The 18,034-nt window shown below is 37.8% G+C and overlaps 1 protein-coding gene across 1 annotated transcript in view; it reads left to right on the top strand.

Annotated features, from left to right (window-relative positions):
• The window catches only part of lrrtm4l1 (leucine rich repeat transmembrane neuronal 4 like 1), a 224,007-nt gene that overhangs the window by 2,598 nt on the left and 203,375 nt on the right, over positions 1-18,034 (top strand). The window lies entirely within an intron of this gene.

The following is an 18,034-nucleotide window of genomic DNA, read 5'->3' as shown; positions in this document are numbered from 1 at the left end:
TCATCCCTGCCAAGACTGGGTGTTTGTGTTGTGTTGTTGTGCAAGGTATTTCTTCCCACTTACATTTATGATGTAATTGGGTATGTAGTGGTGGCCACTAGGTTGCATCATTTGCCCAAGTTTTTGAAAAGTTTTTTAAAATAAATCTATACCTAGTATTTTTTTTTTTTTACAGTTGCCAAAGTAAACTTCCATGAGAAATTTTATGAAATTCTCTTGATGTGTACTGGGTCCAAAAAGCATCTGAAGTTTAGTGCCTGCAGAAGCCTTAAATCTGATCTGAAAAATCAGTTTTTCTTTAATAACATAAAAAAATAATACATTTAGCACTATAGTATCAATGGAAGTTGAATAGAAATATGGACATTGTGTATCATTTGGTACCAGTGTCTCTATCATCATTAGTTTCTGAGATATGGCAAAAGTGTAATTTATTTGGCACTTGAAAGGACCTTGAACAATCAACAAACTGAATTGTAACAAATGCAGGGCCTACAACACTTGATGTAAATTTCAGTTAACAAATTTAGAACTAAAAAACTTGAAACTGTGAAAAGTAAAATCTTTAATAAAGGTATTATGATATTCTGACTGTCCGTTCTCAACCCTGTACACTGGCCACAGTGCACAGAATAGCAGCCGTGTTCCCAACAGTCTGCCCCAGGGCAACTATAGCGGCTAAAGTAGTTGCAAAGACAAATGGGGTTATGATGAAGTAAATCCAGTACTTTCTAAATACTGGACAATACTAGGGTTGTCAAAAGTGTGAGAAATCAGATACTAATTTGTACTAAAATAGTACTGAAACTTAATAGACTCATTTGAGCAAGAATTGATACTAAAAAATAATATTTTAGAATGCTTAGAATAGCTTTAGAATGATCTTGAGCTGTTTCAGAAAAAGTATAACAACACATAAACAGGTTTTGTAAAAGTAATGTGATGTTGAACAGGACTGTTGAATTGTATGTGAATATAGTGTGAGTTAAGGACAGACATGCTGGTTATTTGTGTGTTAAGATATTTTTGACAAATTAAGAGAAATGTCAATCTAGGGTAGCAGGAGTTTTATTTTTGCTTTTCTACTTTGTTGCTGATGCTGAAATTGTTTGACTTTAAATGTGCACTGTGATTGCCATCTCGAGTTTGCTGTGATGAAGGCAGAAAGGCTGAAACGCGTTGGCGTGACTTTAACTTTATCTGCCATGTGGTATTAAAGGCTTTTCATTATTTTGTACTTTTTGAGTGCCTCAGCTTTTACAAGTCTATGTATGTTTTTAGGAGATAACAACATTTTAATATGGCATAATGCTCATAAGAGTCAATTTTGCGTGATATAGAAACTTTAAACTGTTAAGTGCTATGGCAACGGTCCAAAATTTTCATTATTCTGAAACAAATGTCCACTTTCAAATCCAAATCCACAAATGCACATTTTACAAAGCAGTTTCCAAAGTGCTGTACAGAGAAGATAAAATGAAGACAACAAAAAGTAAATTGCTAATATTTCGTCATACCAGTCCTAAAACAATTAAACCAGTCAAATTATAAAATAGCAGTAAATAAGTAAAATTTATGAAATAAATAAAAGATATAGAGGACCACACAACTCACGCCAGAGAATAAATGTGGGTTTTAAGACGAAATTTAAAACACTCCACTGTGGGGGCTGTTGGGACGTGGGGGGGGCAGAGCATTCCAGAGTTTTGGGGCCGGCCATAGAGAAAGCTCCGCCCCCCTTTGTTTTAAGTGTCGTTTTAAGTTCCACAAGCTGGAGCTGGCCCTTGGACCTCAGGGTGCACACGGGGGAGTAAATCTGGAGGAGGTCCGAGTCGTACTGCGGGGCTAGTCTTTTCAAAGCTTTAAAAACAAACATTAAAATCTTAAAGGTTGTATGGAGGATTTTTTTTTGTTTCAAATTGTCAGTGAAAGTTTAAAATACCATTACAGAGATGCAGCAGCCTTGTAGTTATGATGACCAAAAAAAAAACAAAAATAAGAATGAAAATCTACCAACTGTGGACATGGTGGGGCCAGAGAAACATCATAGATAATGAGGCTACCTTATTTTCTATTGGCTGTTAGGTTGTCAATCAAACTCTCTACATTTCTAGTGTAACTGACTCACGGCGCGCGGGAATTACGTGGTTTATGCAGAAGTTCTTAGAGGCTTTTTCAAACTGGAGCTTCCTCGCAATTCGCACAAAGTTTGTTGCGATGCCGGACGAGAATCCACGACCAGTTCGCCGCAAAAGAAAGTCTGTTTTTGAGGTCACTAAGAGAAGTCAAAAAGGAGCAAAGCCTGAGGTGATTCTTGGAGATCTCTTCCAGCGATGCCGCGACTGAAGCAGACAAAGGGTCTAAAAAGTGATGCATCGGTCGTTAAATTATTTCTAGACAGGTCACATCAACATTCTACTGAGGGAGCTGTGGAGGAGGGAGGTGGTGTCACGCACGCGCAACATTTGAAAAAGGACTGTCGCTGTATTTCTCTTTCCTTAAAAAAATCCTCTATACAACCTTTAAAATCAACTCGAAGCCACAGCACACACTCTAAAATCGGAGTACTGCACGTGTAGAAATATTTAGAAGCTTTTAAAATGAGAGAAGTATGTTAAGTAGGATTTGTCATTGTTCTAAAAGTCTTATCTGATCTAATTGTCATGTTTTGTTTATGGAGCTTTAGCACTGTCATCTTTAACTGTAATCCAGCTGTCAGCTTACTTCCTTCGCAAAGTATCTACAGTCTTTGTGACGTGATTTGAACTTCTCCAGTGTGATCTCCATGAAGATAGAATGTTTAATGGCGTAGTTTAAAAAATTCCAGACAAAGCAATAACATCATCATGTAGAAAAACATTTGTCGAACCCTCCACCAAAAAAGTTACACAATGCACCTCTAAAAGCATCAACTGAAGGGGCAGTTGTAACGTGAAGGGAAAGAGTGTTCCAAAATTTGAGGCCGATTATCAAAAAGGCCCAGTCGCTTCGGCTTTTGAGTCTTGTCATTATCAAACAGTGCTTGAAAAAGATCGCTAGATTACTCAAATGCGCAGCTGTCAGCTTCCTTCTTTAGCAAACTATCTACAGTCTTTGTGATGTGATTTGAATTTCTCAGTGCAGTTTTTTTTTTGTTAGATATCCACACTTGGGTACTTCCCCTCTCCGGAGCGTGTTTGATCATTCATTGGTTTCACAAAGAGACAATTTCGGATGGTGAGTGTGCTGCCGAAATTGCACTGTGAATGGAGATAGGAGAAGAATCACATTTGAATGTGAATAGGCCTACAAACCACTCCAGTGAAATATGTTGAATTGTCCCAAATTTGTTTGGACGTCTGTAATTTGTTAGTGTTCACTGATTTGAATAGTTTTCGCAAGTAGAAATGTGGCTTTATGTGGCTAATTTACAATCTTTTATAAAAGTATGAAGTGCATCCTGAATGTTAATGTATGTTTCCAAAAATAGCACACTAACTTATAATAACTATACCTTCATTTGCCTTGGCTTGATGAGTTGACAAAGCCTGAAGCGTTCTATATAAACAATTTGCTCATTGTGGATTCAGCTTTTGTTCATGCTTTATTAAAGAGGGGGTATTACAATTCTATGGGGTTTTAGGCCTTATGTTAAAGGTGCATTGTGTAACTTTTCTGGTAGAGGGTCTGTCAAATCCTTTTCTCCACGGAGATATTACCGCTTTGTCTGGAATGTTTCACAGTATGATATTAAACCTTTGTATCTTCATGAAGACCAAGTTACAGGTGGAGAGGCGACCCCACTCACAGTCAGAATGTTTGTTTTTCAAGGTATTTTTAAGCGATAAAACCTGCACCTGTAATTGAATAAATGTAAAGTAGAGCTGTTTAATGTCATACTGTGGAACATTCCAGGCACAGCAATGACATGTCCATAGAAACAAGCAAACAAAAAGTTGCATATGTTTTATTGTTTTGAAAAATGCTAATCTTGTTAAAATGTCTAATTAAAGCATCAAAAACAAAACTAAGCCCCTGTTCTCCTTGTTCCCCACACTAAGTGACCATGTGTTCGATTATCTTCTGACTCCCACTTGGAGCTCAGATTTGACGTCACGTCTGAGCTTGAAGCGTATTATTATGTTTCATGTGTTGGACCACGTGGATTATGATTATGACTATTTCCCTCATCTTATGAAAACCCTGCCACTTTAATTTAAATTTTGAAATTTGTACTTCATTTTATGTTAAGATTTTGGTAACACTTTATAATAACTCCACCTTATTTAGCCTTAATAAAGCATGAACAAAGGCTTAATTAATAATGAACAAAGACTTAATTAATAATGATTCACGCTTAGTAACTACTTAATTACTACCTTAATTCTCACTTGCACTTAATCTGCCTGTGCTGTAAACAGTTACTCATAATTATTTCATACTTAATTACTCATGAACTAACCTTTTGAGCATTTATTAATCATTAGTAAACTATAAGAGAACGATTTACTAATAATGCAATGCAATGATAATTCAGGCTGTTAAGTCTTTTTGAGAGCTTTTCTAAAGTGAAGACAAAGTATTTACTAAGCGTGAATCATTATTAATTAAATCTTTGTTCATTATTAATTAAGTCTTTGTTCATGCTTTATTAAGGCTAAGTAAGGTGTAGTTATTATAAAGTGTTACCAAGATTTCTCTTCCGTTACAACCTTAGGGATGTAAATGCCCGTTAAATCAAGTATTTGTTCAATACTGGCGTCACCACAACACCGACTGCCAAACCCACAGGCAGTGATATGGACACAGTGAGGTATTGCAGTGATACGAGTGACTGAAATGGTCATTTAAACCACCAAAGTGTCCAAACACAATGAAAACACTTCATATTTACACGTCACAGTGAGCGCAGCCATGTTGGATTCTGACTCCTTGCTCGGTTGACTTTTTCTGCCACCGAGGTCTGAGTTGCGCCGTCCCAGGAAAACAGACGCTTCACACGTGTCGCTAGGCAAATTCCTCGGAAAACCGTTTCGTAAGGATGATCGGCGGATGAAGTGGCACGGTGGCTGTGTGGCTAGTACTCATGCCTCACAGCAAGAAGGTTCCGGGTTCGAGTTCTTTCTGTGTGGAGTTTGCATGTTTCGTGTCTGGATGGGTTTCCTCCGGGTTTCCTCCATCAACCCAAAACATGCTACAGGTCTCCAGAACAGTTGATAGTCAAGGTCAGTTAAATACAATCAATCAATGAACCTGCCCAGGGTCGACAGGTGGAAATTAGCACTTGATGCTACAACCTGATGTACAATGCATCTCTCCTGTTAGGGTTAATGCAAAAATTGTGCACTGTCCCTGTCTCAAATAAATACATAAATAAAAAGCAGAGTTACTTCCCCTTCAGAGCGCTATCACATCACAATTAGTACGCATCTAAGGAAACTACTGCACATCGCATCAGGTTGCTGAAATTGTAGTGTATTGTTTTGTGTCATGCTTTTGGGTGATGTAGGCTTGAGGGCTGAGTTTTGTACTGGCTCGTACTTCTAACCATAAGGAGGGTTTGCGTTGTGTAACAATCCAATCCCAACTTTATTTGGAGAGCACATTTTACCAACACAGAGTCTCGAAAGTGCTGCACAGAGTAGACACAGAGTAGTGCACACTGAATATAATAAAGGACAAAAAATAAATAAGCAAGTCAGTAAAAACATAAAAATACCATGCAATTCTCATGCTGGGTTAAAAGCCAGTGAGTAAAAGTCCGTATTTAAATAAGACTTAAAGGTGCATTGTATAACTTTTCTGGTGAAGAGTCCGTCACCTGCTTGTTTCTCTGACTTGAAAGTTCCACAGTGTGACATTAAACAACTCTACCTTACATTTATTAAGTTACAGGTGGTTTTAAAGCTCAAAAATACCTTGAAAAACAGACATTCTGACTGTGAGCAGGGTCGCCTCTCCACAGATCTGACCTGTAACTTGCTCTGGTTTGGTCTCCATGAAGATCGAAAGGTTTAATGCCGTACTGTGAAACATTCCAGACAAAGCAATAACATCACCATAGAGAAAAAGAATTTGACGGACATTCCATCAGAAAAGTTACACAATGCACAGAATTTGAAAAAGGCCCAATCACTTCAGCTTTTGAGTCTCGTTATAATCGAATAGTGGCTGGGAGAGATCGCTAGATTACTTAAACATGCACGGAATACATATAAAACCACGTCAGGCATGTTTTGATGAGGGGACACGTTATAGCAAATTAGAAAACTACAAAACATTTCGCATAATACCCTCTCATTATGCATAAACTTTGCATTTTCAGATTTTTTTTCCTTCCCAGAGATTACCCAATGCCTATATACAAGGTCAGGGCCTTTGAACTTAACAGCCAAATTACAAAAATGGTGTTTGCGAGGTTAAATGAGCGGGCTGCATTTACATAAAATACTGATTTAGTCTCATTATCTCCCCCACTTCTAAGTTGTCTTTTTAATCCTTCCTCTTCTCCTTCAGCTTTGATTCAATCCACTGTGAATAATTGGGAACATGTTTCTTTCAGTCACTAAAATGTGCCTGGCATGACTCACACCTTTTGAAGTTATAAATAAAAGCGTATAGTGCGGCGCTGGGGTATGCATACACACTTATAGATAATGAGGATAACCGTATACGTCGTAGCCTCAGGGAATACTTTGTTGGTATCTTTTAACGCTTTTGACGCTTGTATGTGTGACGCTACGAGTGCAAACATTTGTTATGGAGACGACATTGTTTTTATGGTTGAATAAAGTTTGCAGTGGCATATTTTTATTGTTGAAAGATATAGAACTGGAGACCGTATGTACCAAAGTGAGTGAGGATATATGGTCTATTGTCATTGTAGTGCCGTAATTGCAACTGTTTCGTAAAGTGCTCTCTGCTTTTGAATCATAGTTGCTTTACAGGGCATAGAACTACCCATTACAAAGAAAAATGTGTTTGATTGGTGGTTAAAGGTTCAAGTTCAGATTTTTTTTTCTCATATCTGAGCAAAATTTGTGTTCAAAGTCATATTTGGTGCATTATTTATTCACACCATATCCAGAGGTGGTAAGGGACTATTGTAGGCACAGCTGATGGAAGTGATGTGGCAATCTGCACCATCATACGGAAGCCGAGAGGGGTCACGACAAACGCAAACGCCGCAACAAATACAAATGCGACAACACAACAAAAAGCCACAACAACCCAAAAAAAAAAGCCACAACGGAAATGACCGTGGGACTCTATTTTAATGCAAACGGCGCAACAAATACAAACGCCACAACACAAACGCAAATGCCACAACACATTAAAAAGCCACAATAGATCAAAAAGCCACAACGGAAGTGACCGCGGGACTCTATTGTCTGACGGACCGATCAAGCGGCAAGTGAAGAAGAAGAACTACAACGTGAAAAGTAAAGGAACGGAGAAGTTAGAAACGTAAGTAAAAGTAATTTATTGTTTTATCATTATTCGTTTCACGTTGTAGTTCTTCTTCTTCACTTGCCGCTTAATCGGTCCTACGGAAAATAGAGTCCCGGGGTCACTTCTGTTGTGGCTTTTTGATGTGTTGTGGCTTTTTAATGTGTTCCGGCATTTGCGTTTGTGTTGTGGCGTTTGTATTTGTTGCTCCGTTTGCATTAAAATAGAGTCCCGCAGTCATTTTTTTGGTGTGTTTTGGCTTTTTTTGGTTTGTTGTGGCTTTTTTTGGTTTGTTGTGGCTTTTTGTTGTCTTGTCGCATTTGTATTTGTTGCGGCGTTTGAGTTTGTTGTGACCCCTCTCGGCTTCCGTGCCATCAGCCTCTCTGACCTCCATCATCACACACACACTGTTGTAGACGTTTACAGCTTATCCAAGAAATGGAGGAAATAAAAGGCTGGAGACCAACTGGACGTCTTAAGCAGGAGAAGTTTATTTACCATCAATAATACAGGCCTGGGGAGACTTGAAAAGTCAACATAGTATGATTTCAGAAGTGAACGTAGTATGATCTTTGAGTGTTCAAGACCCTTTACTATGCTTCCACAGGAGAAGCTTTATAAAGCAAGTGTGGCACCAGGCACCAGTTAGACAGCAATATGCCACAATTTAGAAAAAGATATGCCAATGGTTTACCAAGGGAAGATCATGATGTAAATATATATAAATGAGATGACGTGAAAGATAAATTACTTAAATTCTCTTACAAACACCGCTTTCATACTAGACAATGTGGGTGAAAATGATAAAAAACAAAATCTAGACTAGTTAAGATGACTTGAATTAAGAAAGTTTTATCATGATTTGACTAAATTTCATTTGACAAGTAAAATTATCTACCAGTGTGTTCTTAAAATATGAAAATGCATCTTGCTCCACTTAAAATAAGAAAAACAAACAAAATCGAATGTTGCTTGAATGAAGAAAAACACACTTATGCCATTTGGTAGATAATTTTACTCAAGTTGAATCTACTCAGATTAAGTCAAATGCTCTTAATTTAAGTCATTTTAACTTACCTAGATATTGTGTTTTTCCAGTGAAGTGTCTTGCCTAAGGACACAATGAGTTTTTTATTTATTTTCTTGTTGTTTTTGTCACTGAAGCCCCACCGTGGCACCTGATTTTCCCAGCTGCCTCGGGCCAAAGAACAAACCAGGCTTTGACTAGGAGGTCTGGCCTGATAAGGGAGCATGATGTCACCCATAGCGTTCAGCCCCAGTCAAATGAAGCTCACAAGGACAGCAGGAGCAAATTTGGAGCCGAGTTTCATATTAGAATAAAATATGAATAATATAAAAACACCTAGGTCATGTAGAGCGGGTTAATACAAACATTTAAAGATCAAAATGATGAGGTGCAGTAGAGCAGTTACAGATAGAGGCACAACACTTTTTCAATAAAGTCAACTGGAGCCAGAGTCAGTGGAGCCAGAAGCGCCTCCAGGCTCACTTCCTATTAGCAGGTTCACCATTTGCATTTATATATACAGTCTATATTTACGTGCCCCAGTGTAGATACTATATTGTGTGAGCAGCTCTTGAGGTCAAAATGAGTTCACAACGTACTGTCTGCATCTGCGTTGTTACCATTTCCGTGACAACAAAACTCCGCAGTGGCCTCTGAAACTTGTGAAAAGAGCTCATAAACTCATCATGTTGAATAATTAGGATACTCAGAATGCATACGGTAATACTATGGCAGCAAAAGAGTACTACCAATACTACCAATACTTCCAATTGTACTACCAATGCGAACATGTACAAGTTGGGTTTCCATGCTTTTTTTGTTTTTCAATTGTCTTCCAGTCATTTCCAGGAGACTGATTCTAACCTTCACCACAGTCACTACTTGCCTAACCATAACCTATTTTAACCTATATCTAAACTTTAAACGATGTTGTTGATCTAATACACAATATTACATTATGGGGACCTGATTTTGTCCCCATAACGGAGACAGGTTCCTTTTAGGCATGGGACGATATTTGATAAATTTGGTGTTACGATTATCATGGCTAAAATAATTCCGATTGACAATTATATCAGGATAAATATTAAAGTTGCTGACAGTTTAAAAATGTTATGGACATGAATACTTCAAATTTTAATGTTATGAATAAGTTCCATGTTTAAACTACTTTTATATAATTGTATTTTGTCATAACTGAAAACATCGACGATTTAGCGGAGGTCATGATGGATGACAGCTACACATTTCTACACATTTTGGTGATAAAATGGTGATTATTATGATTATAATAAATGTCCCACAAACGATTATTGCCAACTCTTTATTTATTGACACATCCCTAGCCCCTATGAATCGATTGTGTAGTCCTCGCAATGGTCTAAATGCCATAGACTTTATACGTATATCAGAGGTGGGAACTTGCAAGTCGTGAGTTGGACTCGGGTCAGACTTGAGTCACTATTTTTAGGACTTGAGACTTGACTTGATAAAATGGACTAAAACTTGGGACTCGACTTGGACTTGAAGGTCAGAGACTTGGGACTTGACTCGGACTTGAGGCCTGTGACTTGAGACGACTTGAGAAGCACTTTTAAATCTGAATTTGTTCTATTCTGACCGTAATGATTCACACTAAGATCTTGTCAAGACATTTAAAAAGGAAAAATGTGCATTTCCACAACTCTTATATACACTATAAATATTAATATATAAATATACTATGACTTTATAAGTATAAGTATCTTTAAAGTCATAGAAATTGCAAAGATCTAAGCTATATTTGGTACTTAGGTTTAAAGACTTGAAATGACTTGAAGCTCAAAGCAGACGACTTGGACTTGACTTGGACTTATGGGCCAGTGACTCGAGACTCGACTTTTGTACGTGCCTGTATTTGACTTGGGACTTGACTCGGACTTGAGGTCAAAGACTTGAGACTTGCAAAACGATGACTTGGTCTCACCTCTGACGTATATAAATGGACATAGAATACTCGCAGCATTCCAAATAAAAAAGTGAACATGGGCATTCTTTCGGCTCCATCGACTCTGGCTCCAATTGACTTTATACAGAAAAATTGTCACCCTTCTGTCTGCAACTGCTACTGTGAGCCTCCTCGTTTCAGTCTTGTTCGTATTAACCCGCTCCATATGATCCTTTCACTATTTTGGTCGTAAATAATTTCCTATTCCTCGTATGGAACTCGACTCCAAATTCGCTCTTGTAACTGAAAGCCTTGTCCGAACGCTACGGGTTACGTCACGCTCCCCTAGTCCACTTCTTTATACAGTCTCACACACACCGCCTGGTTCTGGAAATGAAACAAGTCACCCACTATTTGAGAGTTACTTGGATTATAGCGGAGAGATCCTGATGGCTCCCAAGGTACAGCTCAGAGACACCTTGGCCTTGGGATGCCAGGTCCTGATTTATTCTCAAGAGCGGAGGGTGATAAAGGATGCTTGGGGATACTTTCCATATTAGTTCATATAGGCCAATAGCATTTTTCTTGATACATTTTGAAGGTGAGATTCTCCATCCCAAAGCCATCAACGCAATGAGGAGCTCAGCCAGTCAGTCTAGTACTGTAGTGGATAAAGACGTTTCTCATGTTTTTCACAATTGCGGTTAGTTCTGTCTCTCCGCATTTGTTCTTAAAGGTTTTTAGTTTTTGTTTAGGGCCAGGGCAAGGGTGAGGGTTGGGGGTTTACTCAAAAAAATGTCTGTGTAACCCCTCAGTCACCCAGATAAGGCACAGAACCAATCAAAAGTTGGACATACCTTCTTTTTGTATGTATTTTTTCTTCACGTTTTACAACACTTAACTTTTTATATACATACAGACATTAAATATATGAAGCAATATATGTATATGTGGAAAGTGAAATAACTCTACTATGTACGTTTTTATTATATATATTCTATGTTCAAATCCTAAAAGTTTGACATGGTTTTCACTTCACACATGGCGCTTGTCGGGGTCAAGAAATGCCAGAAGTGTAAAGCAAAAAGATTTTCAAAAATCTTAAATTTAAAGAAGTTTTGAGTCATTTTTAGTTTATTTTTTGTTTGGTACAGTCCATATGTGTCATTTATAGGTTTGATCGCTTCAGTGAGAATCTACAATGTAAATAGTCATGGAAATAAAGAAGAAACATGCATGGTATCCAAACTTTTGAATGGCCGTGTATATAACAGTAGAACATTTATTTCTGTTAACTAGACAAAGTTTTTTAAAAGTGAATATGTTGTGCCACTCTTCTATTAACAGGCCCATATTACACTGTCTTCTGATCTGTTATAATCACAAACATACCCGGAGTTGTGTTTTGTTTCATTCACACACATACATATAAACCCAGCATATTTAGGCTTTAGTTCTTCTCTAAAATCAAAAACACTTCGAGGTACACCACGAGATAAGCCGACACGCTGAAGTCGGGACAAAAAACTATATGTGAAGCATTTACAACAGCACTCAAGAAATAATGAAATACATCACAGAATATAAAGTGAGCGATTTGCATCCATTTTCCACAGTGGACGGCGTTGGGTTTAAAAGTTTAGTAGCAAAACTGGAGCCGAAATATAAAATGTGTTTGGGTTTTGTTTTTGTTTTTTTCCCTACGAGGAGGACTCAAATATACATTGAGTAATAATGTATTTAATGCAGCTTTGCGCACATTTGTTTACGTTTTACAGAAACAAAAATTAAAGCCACATGGCTCATTTGCATAAACTCTGAAAAAAACAGCTCGCTATGTGGTTCAGCTTCTGTTGGACTCCGCGAGGCTCCTGACTATAGTAGCTGTAATGCTCTGACAGGCCATAAAGCGGTGTGGCTTTGTAGTTTACCAAAACATTTTTACCAAAACAAAATGTTTACTAAAACATTTTGACAGATTTTTGAGCGTCGTGTACCACATGAAATTGTTTTGAGGTCAGTAAGCACAAGCAGAATTAATACATAAGGCGCACCAGATTATAAGGCACACTGTCGATTTTTGAGAAAATTTAAGGATTTTAAGTGCCCCTTATAGTCTGAAAAATACATTAGTCAAACAGAGTTCCCTGCTCTCTACAGCCAGACAAAGACTGATGTACTACAGAGTCTTAAGCAGTCAGAGAGCATCTCACTTCCCACTGATGGGTGAACTTCAAGAGTGACCCAGAGTTTTATTACAATTGTTTTGTTGTTATTTGAATTTTGCTCTTCAACTTCAAAGACTTTTCAAGCTGTTCAAAATGTCACTGATATAAATATGACAATAAATGTTGTACCGAATGACTGGTCAAAGCATTTTATAATGTCACTCTTGTTATTATGTGTAATATTGTAATATCATGAGCCTCACCATATCCTGTGCTTTCTCACAATATCGCAATAAATATCGTAACATGAGCTCGTTACACCCCTATTATTCTATCAACACAGACATTCACATCGACAGTCTGGTGCAATAATTGTTTTGCTTTGGGTGTTTTGTGGAGTGGGGAAGACTGTTTTTAGTGGCAGGATAACTCTGGCCATTGACATGCAGTAGCCTAGCACCAGTGACCTCTGCAAATACAAGGACTGGATGGAATATTTTAAAAAGTGTCTCTACACGTCTCCAACACTCTGGCTCACTAGGAAATAAGGTCCTATGTCCAAAATTCCCTTTAAAGAAGTTGTAACAGTAAGGTCAATGGGTAAAGCTTTGAGTTTGTCTTAGCTGTTTTTTGGTTGTTTTTTTTTACTTTTTAGAACATTGTAGTCACTTATAAACACTTCTCAAATCCCAAAATATATTTTATTCACTAAGTGCTGAGTAAAATTCTTTTTTTTTTTTTGTTCAATTAAATCCCAACTGCTTCTTTTGTGCAGAGCGGCTGTTAAAAATGGGAACCTTGACTCACCAGAGCTTAAAACCCGATGTTAACTTTTCTCACACTAAAACTCTAAAACTCACACAGATCCATTTTGCGTAAGTTTGGACCTTTAAATGTGACAAAATAGGGCTGTGGGAACATGCGTACACTCCCCTTAAAACAAAACACACTATCCAACATTCAAATGTACTTACAGTTTGCATTTCGCCCTATAGCATTTTCTTTCGTTGCTGGGATACAGTTCAGATTGTTGGCTAACAGCGAAGGAGAGATAAACCTCGGCCAACACCATCTAATCTCTTCAATGCACTGAGGCAGAATGTAAAACCTGCAGTGTCCCAGTGGTGTGTCTGATTTACTATTGTTTACTTTCTCTTCTATATTTAGATGTTAGCAGTCAACTCAATATTTAACTGATTTGTAATTGTTTCCATTTGTCAAATAGATTCTGCTCCAAGTCCAAAGTAGTATAGAAGATTTAAGGCAGATTAAAGATGTCGTACTAGATTTTTACTGTCTTGACAACAACGGTTAAACGGTTTGCAGGGGACAACAGCTGTTCCTCACTTACCTTATGCATTTTGAGTATTAATTATCAACCGTGATGTTTCTATAATGTCGTCACACAACAAATACCATTGTAGCTTGCACTTCCCGATGATAAAATGCTTTATAATTTTGCTCAAATACATGTAAAAAATGGGTACAAACTCTTTAAAGGGCCCATATTACTCAAAATTTAATCTTGTGAGCATGTTAGTATGATGCACACGCACACAGGCACACACAAACTCACACACACTCCCAAACAAACACATTCAGTGCACTCTAGGACTCCTCTAGAACACACCCATATCATTTTAATCTCAAATATCTACATCTTTGGCCTTCAGTTTGGACAAATATGTACAAATGTCTTTCTACTGATATAATCTTACAATGGAAGATAGACAGTAAAAAGGAAGATTTCAAAAATTCAAAAAGATACTAAACCGTAAAAGTTTGAGGGTTTTCAACACCAAAGAATGAAAAAAAAAAAAAAAATTGAATGGAAGTCAATGGGACAAAAATGTACCTAAGGACAATGGGTGTGAGTATTCTGAATACAGATGTTCAGTTAATGTGATCTTGAAAAAATAAAAACAGAAATTAAAAATACATCATAAAATACACAAACTGGCAAATTTTGGTGCTATTTGGTGCAACATAGTTATTCAAAAAAGAAAAGTTGTGATGTACAAAAATGTACCTAGGGGTCCAGGAGTCTGTCTGTTTTTCCAAAAGGTCAAAATGCTCTGTTCCACCTTGTGATGTCATGAAGTTTTCAAGTTAATAGCTACTGTTTATCTTTAGTTCAGTAGAGATGGGCAATTCCAGAGCTGAAATGACCCAAATGATTCTAGTGAAGGTGTATGGAGTCTAAAAATACAGTGGAGCACTTCCTGTATTACCACATGATATCACAAGTTGGAACAGAGTTTTTCTGTTTAAGACAAGAGCTCAGCCTAAATCTGCAGGGTTTGAGTGTTAAACGTGTGAATGAAACAAAACACAACTCCAGGTCTGTTTGTGATGAGGAAACAACATTATAATATAGATTAGAATATAGCCTAATATCACAGAGCTCTGGTTAAACGGAGATGAAGAGCTGTTATGTTGGTCTGTACAGAGAGAACAGAAAACTGCCTTGGATTGGGATGACACGATAGTACTGCATAATTTCTGTGATTTAAAATGTAACTACTTACAAATGCGACACACAGATCCAGCTGTTTCTGTTCCGATACCAATGTCAATACATCTGAATCAGTCAGAGAGTGAAAATATGAGTTATTTCACACACGGTGTATGGTATAAAAGACATTATTCGTAAATGAAAAAATAAAGGTGGATTAGACCATTATTGAACATTAATAAGGATATTTCAATTAGTATTATCAAGTTTTAAACTATGAAAAACAGTTTCAGAAGAAGCCCTTCCTGGACCTCCAGAGCATAATACACAGTAGATCCAACTCAGTGGTGCTCTTTGGGAAGGGAAGTCAGTAAAAAGATGCAAAAAACCCAAGGCTGTTTGTCGACTGAGGAAAGCCATAGGCTGAAATGTGTTGGGACATTGTAAGTTGTCCATTAAGACATGCTGTAAATTAATAAAGGCATTTTATTTTAACCAGTGAGTGCCTCGGGTTTTTTGCATCTTTTTAATGAAAAACAGTCACTGAAGCAGCAATGAAAGGATCCATAAGTCGACTATTTGAACTTTAAATGTTGCCCATTTGTTTTTCTTTTCAACATTCAATTGAACCAACAATACTGGAACATCAATAGTCAATAGAAATTATACAAAACATCTCTTAACATTTCAACCTACGCACAGATCGTGACAAGGCGACCCCCCCAAAAAATCTCTTGCAACCCCCCTGAGGGTCGTGACCCAGTCTTTGGGAAACAATGATTTAAAGTAACTACAAACAAAATACAAGTTTAATAGTATGTAGCACTGGCCAGTTTTATTACACCAGTTTATAGACTAAAAAGTGATGTCAACTGAAATGATATCTTGGAAATCAAATCCAGTATCGGCACAGATACCTGATACCAGTATGATGTTGGTGCATCCCTAATTACAAATACATGCATGTAATTATATATGTTATGTGTTGGCAACGAGTCCCGAGATCGAGGATTTAACGCCGGAACAAAGAGAATGTTTGAATTTTATCAAGGGGAAAGACATTATTGCCCTTCTTCTTACGGGATTTGGCGCATTACATACTTCACGACCAGTGATTGGTTAAATAAAAAAAGTACCCGCCTACCATCGAGTCAGATGGTTTCCACAAAGTGAAACCGTCTGATGAATCCGGCTATGTAAATATCCGCAGAAGTACAAGTTTAAAGGTGCACTATGTAACTTTTGGGTTGAGGCTCCATCACCTACTTGTTTCTATAGATACACCATTGTTCTCCCTGGAATGTTCCATATCATGACCTTAAACAGATCTACCTTACATTTATTCAGTTGCATATGGTTGTATAGCTCAAAAATACCTACAAAAACAGGCATTCTGACTAGAGCAGGGTCGCCTCTCCACAGATCTGAAGATAGAAAAGGTTTAATACCACACTGTGAAACATTCCTGACAAAATAAAAACATCTACACATGTAAAAAGCAGGTGGCAGAAAGATTTCAAAATGCTCCTTAAAAAATCTCCTCTAAAAAGTACAATTACCCCAAAAATGTACTCTAATGCGAGTTTTGTGTGTAGTTCTTTCCCCCTGCTGCTCGGTCAAACCTTTTTTGCTTGTTTACTGTCATAGTGGAAGGTCACAGTTCTGTTAAGACAAGCGTACAGTTGGTCAGGAAGTTTAGCGCACGTCTGAATGCGTCTCTGTCACCTAAGTGCTCTGCATTTGCTTGTATTCTGTCAGTGTGTCAATCAATAACAGTTCAACCAGAGCTTTAAAGGGAGACTTAAGTATTTGAGATGCAATGAGTGAATGCGAAGACAAAAATGATAGACAGACTGTGGCCTTTAAAACACTTGCTGGAGGAAGTGCGTGCAATGCAAACAAGGAAAATCCAGCAGCAGGCCATTTTGAACAAATATCCAGATGCAAATTTTAAATTTCAGAAAACAGTCAAATATGAACCTCAACTAAAACAAGAAGCTTCTGCGTTTCAAAATGTCAAATGTTGGTTTTAGTTAAAGGTCCAATATTATGTAAAATTGACTTTTGTTTGCCATGTTGTCACATCTCCCAAAGCTCCAAATGCTCTTTTCCACTGTGTGATGTCATGAGGTGGTAGTTACTCTAACAGTGTCCTCTTACCTTTTGTTTAGAAGAGATTAGAAATCCCATGACTGAAATCATCCAAGTGATTCTAGTGAAGGTGTTTGGAGTATAAAAACACAGCTGAGCACTTCCTGTATTACCACATGACATCAAAAGGTGGAGCAAAGTGTTTTCTGTTTAAGACGGTCCTTCTCAAATAGTGGGGCGTGGTGCAATGCCACGTGTGACTTTTTTTTTTTCTTTTTTTTTTTTTTTTATAATTGCACATCAACTACAGTAGTTAGCAGGCATTATTTATTGAGCAGAAGAAACATCGATGAGATGTCGGATTTTGTGCCGCTCATGCCATGGACCGAACCAGGACTGACCCAGGACTAAACCAGGACTAACCTACGACTGATTCCAGGACTGAACCAGGAGGATTAAACCAGGACTGAACTAGAACTAAAAGAGGACTAAAGCAGGACTAACCCAGGACTAACCTAGGACTGAACAAGGAGGACTAAACCAGGACAAAAAAGGACTAAACCAGGACTAAATCAGAACTGAACTAGGACTTACTGTTGGGACGGCCTCGGAGGTGCGCCCGTGTAGACCGTTGGGTGACTGCAGGCGAAAAGATTGGTTCAGAGCTCCACACCACACGAAGGTTTGTGTACAGCCTGCATCTCTCTTAAATCCAAGATTAGTCCTGATGTAGTCCTGGTTTAATCCTGACCCACACATGTGTAATTATTACCCGCCCGTAAAGTCCCAGAATGTTAAAACCCGTTCGTTTCAGCAGCTATGCAGGAATCTGACATGTCATTGCTCTGTCTGAAATGTTCCACAATATGACATTAAACAGCTTTTACATTTATTCAAATACATGTGGTTTTATAGCTCAAAAATCCCAAGAAAATCAG

The sequence above is a fragment of the Boleophthalmus pectinirostris genome, unplaced genomic scaffold (assembly GCF_026225935.1).
Source record: "Boleophthalmus pectinirostris isolate CB_2022bp ecotype Guang Dong unplaced genomic scaffold, ASM2622593v1 HiC_scaffold_18, whole genome shotgun sequence".
NCBI classification, from domain to species: Eukaryota; Metazoa; Chordata; class Actinopteri; order Gobiiformes; family Gobiidae; genus Boleophthalmus; species Boleophthalmus pectinirostris.
The sequence above is the reverse complement of the archived record's forward strand: the minus strand, read 5'-3'. Positions and strand labels throughout refer to the sequence as shown.